General features: G+C 40.7%; 1 pseudogene; it reads right to left on the bottom strand.

Annotated features, from left to right (window-relative positions):
- Positions 1–3,831: 3,831 nt before the first annotated feature.
- Positions 3,832–5,005, bottom strand: LOC116905689 (annotated as a pseudogene).
- Positions 5,006–10,626: the final 5,621 nt, after the last annotated feature.

Below are 10,626 nucleotides of genomic sequence, written 5' to 3'. Positions count from 1 at the left end.
TGCCCTCACTAGGCTATTCATTGCTACCTATGAGGTTGGGGCCCAGGGTCAGTCCATGTATAGTCCATGGGTAGTGGCTTAGTCCCTGGAAGCTCTGGCTGCTTGGCATTGTTGCTCATATGGTGTCTCAAGCCTCTTCAAGCTCTTCCAGTTCTTTCTCTGATTCCTTCAACGGGGATCCCATTCTCAGTTCAGTGGTTTAATGATGGCATTCGCCTCTGTATTTGCTGTATTCTGGTTGTGTCTCCAAGGAGAGATCTACATCTGGTTCCTGTTGGCCTGCACTTCTTTGCTTCATCCATCTTATCTAGTTTGGCGGCTGTATATGTATGGGCCACATGTGGGACAGGCTCTGAATGGGTGTTCCTTCTGCCTCTGTTCTAAACTTTGCCTCCCTATTCCCTGCCAAGGTTATTCTTGTTCCCCTTTTAAAGAAGGAGTGAAGCATCCGCATTTTGGTAATCCTTCTTCAGTTTCATGTGTTCTGTGCATCTAGGGTAATTCAAGCATTTGGGCTAATATCCACTTATCAATGAGTGCATACCATGTGTGTTTTCCTGTGATTGGGTTACCTCACTCAGGATGATATTTTCCAGTTCCATCCATTTGCCTACTCAGAAGATGGAAAGATCTCCCATGCTCATGGATTGGCAGGATTAATATAGTAAAAATGGCCATTTTACCAAAAGCGATCTACAGATTCAATGCAATCCCCATCAAAATACCAATCCAATTCTTCAGAGAGTTAGACAGAACAATTTGCAAATTCATCTAGAATAACAAAAAACCCAAGATAGCTAAAACTATCCTCAACAATAAAAGGAGTTCCAGGAGAATCATTAAAATGTTTCTTATTGTCACAATGCAACTGCATGTAGCTCTCTTAGTATACTTGAAGCAACCGAGATCTATGTGTTTCTTCATGTGTCTAAACGCCAGTTGTTATTTCAATTTCTCTATCATTGTTCGACTGGCATTTTCAGATGAATGTTATTCAGTTACGTTCTGACAGAGATTCATGTTACTCAGGATGGCCTCATGAGCTTTCTTTAAATCTTGGTTCAATGAGGCTGGAGGCAACTTCTACTTTCCAATTGCTAAGATTACAGGTATGTAACAATTCCTAGATGTGTGTGCATTCCTGCATATGTGTGTGTGTGTGTGTGTGTGTGTGTGTGTGTGTGTGTGTATTTCTATGCTGTCTCAGCAATCCTCTTTTCTCTGCTTTTTCAGCCATGTGGCTACACAGATACAGCATTGTGCCTGGTGTCTTGCATGGGCACTGGGCATCAAACTCATCAAGGAACTTATGTTTGCATGGTAAACTCTTTACCAATATTCTTGATTTCCTTCCTAATTCCAAAGTTACTTCAGTAAAACTATTTGCCAACTCAGTGACTGACGATTCAATATCGGTGGCTCCGAATCCATCATGGCCAATAACTCTGCTATTTCTATCTGTTTTGAGACAGATTACTTTATTGCAATATCCCTTCTCATTTTCTTCTTTTAATGTAGATGAAATAATAGGACAGACACCTTCTTACAAAAAACGTAACATCTCGATCATCTCTTGCTTTTCAACCTTCTTTTTTTTTATCAAAGTGATTAACCAATTTGCTTCACACACACACACACACACACACACACACACACACACACACACACACACACACGCGCGCGCGCGTACACAAGCCGCAAGGTTAGTTACAAGGATAAGATGAAATCAGTGTCCTTTCCTTGCCCCTCTTTATGTTAACCTTAGGCTCTATTATCTGCCTGATTATTCATGAACGTCTGAATGCCTTTCCTGTAATGCTTAGATGGTCAATATTAAAGAGCCCATAGCCTAATGCTTATTTTTCAATGGAGTGAACTCAAGGCAGTGAAGAGTTATAGTATGCGTCTGTAACTTTTCTTTCCCACCTGGCTGCACTGCCCAGCTGGATTAGCAGGGTGATTAGCACCCTGCCATTTGTCGTAAACTTCGACGGTTCAGGCTATTTCTCCACAGTGTGCAATCTGTTGTTCTTTAAGATTACCGATTAATATAGCTCAAATTAATGGAGCATGAAAATATGTGAGATGGGATTCAAACTTTAAAAAATGTTCCCACACTTCAGTTTGAATATTTTTACTGTCAAATATGTAGGTTTATTTAGGATGTAAGAAATGTAATTCTAGAGAACTGAACTCCTCTAATAATTTTGACACAAGAAGAAAGCACAATTTTTTTTTTTACTTTTTTCATGTTTAAAATCTCGGTGATATTTAATGAAAACAAACCCTACCTTCTAATGTATAGGGTGCACTGGAACTCACTACTCACCATGTTCAAGGAAAAGCACCAGGGCAATACTCGGAGGGTGCTCACATCCACTCCCCAGTCATAATTTAAAGGTATTTCTCCATGGCAAAGCTACAATAGTTACATACCCAGGCAATGATACATGCTTTTCACAGTCCCGTGGAAAAAAAATAATTCAATTGATCCTAATCCCTGATGGAAAAAGGCACTTCCGAGCACCGACATAAAATGCCCATGTAAACAGCAGTGCAGTGTACCCTTTAAATCAACGTGACTTGTACACAGCCTGACCCAGACAGAAGGAAAAATAAAGTCCATCACCGCCACAGCTAAAGGCATGTTAGAATTTCTACCAAGAAACTACTTCTCTTATTATTCATGGAGCAGGCTATGTTACCTCTGTGAAATACAAAACCCTTTTGGACATTTCATACTGCAAAACCAGCATGCTCCAGGAGTATGTATCAAGTCAGAGTGCTTGTGAGTGGTCAGGAGTGTGCAGTAGGTATTTCTGAATAACCACGTTTAATATCCACCAGCCCTGGTGGGCTATTAGTAGCCCCATGGAAAATGCATTAGCAACTACAAAGGCACAAATTCCAATTAAGTTTTTCATGAGACTCACTTAATCCACAGTGATTAACAGCAGTGACAATAATTTTTAAATTATCCATTAATGATTAGCTTTACCTAGTAAGAAACGTTCTGGATTAGTACATCCCAGTTACACAGCACCAGTTCAAACAGGACCATCAGACATCTGCAGCATCACATCGCTCACTGGAAAGTTCATTTCTTATGACTTTCCAAGTCAAGGAGAAAATCAGAACAGTGATGAACACTGACTGGGAATTCAGTAAAACGGATGAGTGGCAGACTGTACAAGTGCACTGCGTTCTCAGGAGCCTACCACCCCTGCAGAAGTGTCTGCCTCTGTGAGGATGAACACACAAAGACACAGAGGCCAGTGACAGGACTCAAGCCCCATCAGGTATGGCCATACTGTGTTTCTATTACCAAACATCTGCTATAGGGTTCTGAGTTCACCTCCAGCTTTGATTCCACACAGGGTTAGCCAGCTTCAAACATGGAGACTGCTTCATCTGCATTTTTACCAGCTTGATTCTAGCACGCCCTTCTTAGGCATTTAAAGGGATAAGGGCATATAAAGGTATGCACAGTGAAGGGTCACCTATAAATATTCAGACCGTTTGCTTTTTACAAATTACAGATTGAAACGACTCCACAAAGAAAACCAGTTTCTTCATAAACGAAATAAAGTATATAAAATCTGGAATGATGAGTAATTCAAATACAAAACTCAAGTACAAAACACCCCATTTTTTCTTTCCTAACTACACAGATTCATACAGTTGACTCTACTATGCCACTTCTCCATATATAATTACACCACTAGCGTAAAGTACTATTAATACAAAAACCCCTCAGTTAGCACACTGAGGCTCTATGTCCTGACAACCATTAAAACTGCAGCACTGAGCCAGAGCTGAGAGGCATCTTTGCTAAGCATGGCTTCCTTCTTTCTGCTCTTGTGTTCCGTGATTATTAAAAGAAGGGATCTGCTCTGCAAACGACTACACCATCCACTGCCCATTCGGAACGTCGCCGGGAGCTGATTCTCCTCTCGGCTCTGCTCTGTTGACTGTTAGCCCATTTGAAGCAAAGCCACAAGGTTAACCATTACACCAATTTTCAACATAGGCACTGACATATGCTGCCTCATAGCCTGGGTCATAATTTTCTTCCTTAACAGCCATCTTCTTTCCCTCCTCTTGCGCAAGCTGTCGGTCAAAAGTATTTTGCACTTCCTGAACGTCTGTGTTGTGTTCAATGCCCTCCACCTGATCTCTTCAGTCCTTCAGCTTAATGTAGTCATGAACTTTGTCCTGGGCTCGAGGAAGCTGAGTGCGTCTGGCACTGGAAGACGACATGACATGGCACGGGTTTCTATGTCTGGGATCCTGTGGGGTTGAAGAACAAATTCCAAGCTCTTAACCTTTACTCCAAAAACTTCTTTACTGAAAGTTTCATAAATACCTTTCCCATTAAACACCACTCTTCCTGGCTGATATTTCTGCAGTTTTTGCACTAGGATACGCCCTCCTTCCCGAAATTCTTTACTAGACAGACACTTGCTGCCTGGCATCATCCGTTCTACCATGTTTCCCGATGCCATATTTCCCGGGTAAGGTGTGGTCAGTCATCCGTGTGGTTCAACTGCACCTCACTCAGCCCAGACAGGAACAGACACTTCCAGAAGTGATCTCTTTACCCAGAGTAATGATGCTCTTTGTATTACTCCTCGGTTAATGCCAATGATCACAATATACAGATTGAAGGTCAAAATGTCAGGAAGAGTCTTGGTGAGAAGCTCAGCTTCAGAGACACTGTTGAAACGGTCCACTTTCTTTTTCACTTTAAAAGCGTCTGTGATTTTCTCTTGCTTTTCTTTTAATTCTGTCGACCTGTTGGACTTCTTTGATGCAGCAGGTTTTTTGGGCTCCAATGGGTCCTGGGGCTCTGCTGCCCTGGTTTTCCTTCTCCTCTTTGGAGCCTCTGGTACAGGTCCTGGGCATGAGCTGCTGCTGGCATCTGCTATCCAGTCACGGCTGCCACGTTAGAAGCTTCCGCCATCATTTGTTGAAATGGAAATGAATACAAAGCTTGAACTTGCTCCAGAGAGCAGCACAAGATCGGGGCAGCCAGTCGATGGACCGCACTGTCCTCGGTCCCTCCCATGGTGCTACATCACCGTGCTGAGTCCACTGAGAGTTCAATTTATGATAATGCCATTATTAATTTCCGCTATTTGAAATCCCCATGGTCTCTTAAATCAAGACTATCCTGGATATTTCTAAATAACTAAAGGCTGTGCTTTGGAAAAACAGGGTGAATAAATCACATAAATGATGATAAGAAAGTCCCCTTTGCCATATCTCCCAAAGGCTTCTGTGGTGATTTAAATATGATTGGTCCACAAGGAGTGACACTACTAGGAGGTTTGTCCTTGCTGAAGAAAGTGCGTCACTGTGGTATTGGGCTTTGGCTGGCTCCTCATACGCTCAGGCTCCACCTATGAGAGAACAGACCCTGGTCCTAGTTCCCTGAAGAGAGACGTCTCTTGGCTGCCTTCAGATGAAGATGTAGAACTCTCAGCTCCTCTAGCACCATGCCTGCCTGGATGGGGCCATGCATCCACCATGATGATACTGAACTGATGCTGAACCTGTAAGCCAATCCAAATTAAATGTTGTTCCTTATAGAAGTTGTCTAGGTCATGATGTCTCTTCACAGCAATGGAAATCCTGTGACACTTCATTACTCTTCACAGGCTGAAGACCAAGACATCAATATATGGGACTTTGAGAGATGTTCAAGATCTTTTTTTTTTTTAATTGGGAGCTTTAATTAAGGAGAACTAAGAAGAATAAATAAGCTAACATGTATAATGTTAAAAAGAAAATAATACCACACATTCCCTTGATATTTACAAGGTTTGGTCCGTATTAATTTGTTTACAAAATTTTTTAAAGATTTACGGTTTTTAAAAGAAGGTGTGTGTGTGTGTGTGTGTGTGTGTGTGTGTGTGTGTGTGTGTGTGTGTAAGTGCTCAGAGAGGCAAGACAAGGGTGTTGAGTTCCTTAGGGCTGGTAGTATAAGTAGATATGAGCTGCTTAACATAGGTGGTGGGAACTGAATTCAGATCAATGTAATTTATTGTTTTTAAAGGTTCCATTTTTCTGCAATGAATTCACTTTTTACTTACGATCATAAATATATTACTACAACTATTTCTTGTAGCACTTTGCTTGTTAGAGTACTATTTTATTTCACCTTTCTGTTTCCTTGTATAAAATACCAAATCCATGTTTTTCAAGTATTTTTTCTCTGTCTTACATGCTCATGGTTTATGTTTTCATTCTGTTTTATTTTATTTTATTATTTCATAATGCAATCAATATTTGTCTGATAAGCTCTTCAGTCTTAATCTATTGTTACAGATGAGATCTGAAATGTCCCCAAGGGCCATTCATTTGATAAAATATGTCTTCAACCTAAGATACTGCTAGGAGGCAGTGGATTTTTTTTTTGACAGAGCCTCGAATAAGAAAGAAAATTTGGGTGTGCCCTTGAAGGAGATATTAAGACTCTGGTCCCTCTTGCTGTTCTCTGCTTCCTACCTACCATACAGAAACTATGTTGATCCACTAACATTATGTTCCTGGCACAAGGTCCTACCTTGCCACAGGTCCACAGTGGTGGTAGCCATTGACTGACACCTCTGAAACTGTGAGTGCCAATGAATAATGAATCTGCTTCCTTATCCCTTTGTCTCTCTCCTCAGCCCCTGCTAACCATCATTTTACTCTCAAATTGGATATTTGTCCCCTCTGTCTACTGCAACACATTGCACTATGTAGTTTTTGAAATTACAGTGATTGTCTGTCGATATAGTCCCTTTGATGATAAGTGATTGATTTGAAAAAGAAAACTCAAAGATTATTTGTCCTGTTATGATCCTGAAAATATTTAAGCCATCTGAAAGAAACATAATAAAAGACCATGAGCTCTTGGTCACACCTGCCACCATTTGCAGGTACAAGGTCTTCCCAAAACTTTTCACTGGAAACACCACCAGATCTTGATTAAAATAATCACAGACATTATGCATTATGTGGAAAGCACTTTGATTAGGATTTGCAAGAGAAAGAAATTTCATGAGGTAGAGCAAACAGAAGCACAGACAGCAGATTTTGCTACCTGCCTCTGAAACCCTGCAGGCATTGATGCTCCAATGGGATACTCATGTGAGTCCTGGATTCACCATTTTTATCAGAACTCCATCACATAAGAATGATTGATAGGTTGGCTGATTCATGCCTATGTGATTGCTTTCAACCTTTAGAAAAAAATGGTACTTTATCATTTAGATCCTTTTTCCTAAGTCATATTTCAAGTGTTCGTTAACATTTCTAATCTTCACCCTATCATAGGACCATTCTTTTTTTTTTTTTTTTTTTATTAACTTGAATATTTCTTATATACATTTGAGTGTTATTCCTTTCCGGTTTCGGGCAAACATCCCTTCCCTCCCCCTTCCTTATGGGTGTTCCTCCCACCCTCCCCCATTGCTGCCCTCCCCCGACAGTCTAGTTCACTGGGGGTTCATTCTTAGCAGGACCCAGGGCTTCCCCTTCCACTGGTGCTCTTACTAGGATATTCATTGCTACCTATGAGGTCAGAGTCCAGGGTCAGTCCATGTATAGTCTTTAGGTAGTGGCTTAGTCCCTGGAAGCTCTGGTGGCTTGGCATTGTTGTACATATAGGGTCTCGAGCCCCTTCAAGCTCTTCCAGTTCTTTCTCTGATTCCTTCAACGGGGGTCCTATTCTCAGTTCAGAGGTTTGCTGCTGACATTCACCTCTGTATTTGCTGTATTCTGGCTGTGTCTCTCAGGAGCGATCTACACTTCTGCACTTCTTTGCTTCATCCATCTTGTCTAATTGGGTGGCTGTATATATATATGGGCCACATGTGGGGCAGGCTCTGAATGGATGTTCCTTCAGTCTCTGTTTTAATCTTTGCCTCTCTCTTCCCTGCCAAGGGTATTCTTGTTCCCCTTTTAAAGAAGGAGTGAAGCATTCACATTTTGATCATCCGTCTTGAGTTTCATTTGTTCTAGGCATCTAGGGTAATTCAGGCATTTGGGCTAATAGCCACTTATCAATGAGTGCATACCATGTATGTCTTTCTGTGATTGGTTTAGCTCACTCAGGATGATATTTTCCAGTTCCAACCATTTGCCTACAAATTTCATAAACTCGTTGTTTTTGATAGCTGAGTAATATTCCATTGTGTAGATATACCACATTTTCTGTATCCATTCCTCTGTTGAAGGGCATCTGGGTTCTTTCCAGCTTCTGGCTATTATAAATAAGGCTGCGATGAACATAGTGGAGCACGTGTCTTTTTTATATGTTGGGGCATCTTTTGGGTATATGCCCAAGAGAGGGATAGCTGGATCCTCAGGCAGTTTAATGTTCATAAGACCATTCTTTATCAGACTTGCTGAAGGCCTCCAAAAATTCCAAGGAACCAAGGGCAAAGATGAGACCTTTTAAGGTAAGCAAAGTTCCTTGCTACATAAGTGTCCCAGCTATTCTTTTTTTTTTTTTTTTTTTTTTTTATTAACTTGAGTATTTCTTATGTACATTTGGCAAACATCCCCCTCCCCCCCCCCCCCTTCCTTATGGGTGTTCCCCTCCCCCCCCTCCCCCCATTGCCGCCCTCCCCCCGACAGTCTAGTTCACTGGGGGGTTCAGTCTTAGCAGGACCCAGGGCTTCTCCTTCCACTGGTGCTCTTACTAGGATATTCATTGCTACCTATGAGGTCAGAGTCCAGGGTCAGCCCATGTATAGTCTTTAGGTAGTGGCTTAGTCCCTGGAAGCTCTGGTTGCTTGGCATTGTTGTACATATGGAGTCTCAAGCCCCTTCAAGCTCTTCCAGTTCATTCTCTGATTCCTTCAACGGGCGTCCCGTTCTCAGTTCAGTGGTTTGCTGCTGGCATTCGCCTCTGTATTTGCTGTATTCTGGCTGTGTCTCTCAGGTTCGATCTACATCCGGCTCCTGTCGGTCTGCACTTCTTTGCTTCATCCATCTTGTCTAATTGGGTGGCTCTATATGTATGGGCCACATGTGGGGCAGGCTCTGAATGGGTGTTCCTTCAGTCTCTGTTTTAATCTTTGCCTCTCTCTTCCCTGCCACGGGTATTCTTGTTCCCCTTTTAAAGAAGGAGTGAAGCCTTCACATTTTGATCATCCGTCTTGAGTTTCATTTGTTCTAGGCCACTAGGGTAATTCAAGCATTTGGGCTAATAGCCACTTATCAGTGAGTGCATACCATGTATGTCTTTCTGTGATTGGGTTAGCTCACTCAGAATGATATTTTCCAGTTCCAACCATTTGCCTACGAATTTCATAAAGTCGTTGTTTTTGATAGCTGAGTAATATTCCATTGTGTAGATGTACCACATTTTCTGTATCCATTCCTCTGTTGAAGGGCATCTGGGTTCTTGACATAACCTATAGACATCTGAGAAAGAACTCTCAATTGAGGGATTTTTTCAAATCATATTGGCCTTTGGGCTTGTCTATGGAGAATTGTTTTGATTAGTAATTGGCAAATGAAAGCCCAGTTCACAGTATGTGGCACCATTTTTAGGCAGGTCATCTTCAGCTATATAAGAAATCTAGCTATGTATAAAACTGTATGTAATTCAATATGCAGCCTGCCTTCACAGTTTCTGCTTCAAGTATCTGTCCTGTTAGTTGAAATAGACCTGTTGATCTCCTCTGTTGCTTTTAGTAATATTATTTCCCACAGCAATTGAATTAAATCAGCACAGTACATTTTATAATTCAATTAGTATAACTTCTAGATTAGTATATTTGTGTAGTATATATAGTGTATATGATGCATTTTTTCATTGATTACATCGACTCATATTAATCTTCCCATAAGCTTAATAGTCTGAATGTCATTATGGAGATCCATTGTTGATATGTTGATCATTCATGTCTTCTTACATATATAAACACCAAAACCTTCAAGCCATATTATATAGCATGTTGATATATAAACTTAGTTACAGGTATCCATTATCTAAGATTGAAGAACTATTCATCTGAGCTCTCCAGTGTTGTAGTATATCTCTTCCTCACAAGTTTATGACTACATTTGCCATATAAGGCTTAATTTTCCTATTCAATCTTCTAGTTCATCACACTTAATTTGTCTTAAACTTTTTTCCCCTTGGGACAATGTTCCAATCCCTACAAATTGTGTAGATACCTTCTAAAGGGGACAATGTAGAATCCAGTATTCTCATGAGATTATAGTGACACAAGCTTATGTGTCCATTAAACCTGCAATTTTAATATCATTTAATTTTAACTTTAATATTGATCTCTGGTCATTGATAATAGTTTTCCAAACAAAGCAAACAATAACAATGAAAAAACTGTCATCCAGTACTCCTAAATCTGCTTGTTCTCTCAATTGGAGTTGCTTTGTCTTTGACATATGGGAGCAGTAGAAACTGAGCTATTACGTCTCTCACTTTAAATATTTTTCTTTATGTATTTTTCATAATCTCAATCCCTCCCTTGAATTCTCCATCTATAATCTCTAGATGCAAAATGGATCCTTGAGACATTAATCTACTTCTATGTAATGCCATTTTTATTGCCTTTGGCAGTTGGAAGTCCATGAACTCAAGTGGATATTTTGCAGCACGGA

The sequence above is a fragment of the Rattus rattus genome, chromosome 7 (assembly GCF_011064425.1).
Source record: "Rattus rattus isolate New Zealand chromosome 7, Rrattus_CSIRO_v1, whole genome shotgun sequence".
NCBI lineage: Eukaryota > Metazoa > Chordata > Mammalia > Rodentia > Muridae > Rattus > Rattus rattus.
The sequence above is the reverse complement of the archived record's forward strand: the minus strand, read 5'-3'. Positions and strand labels throughout refer to the sequence as shown.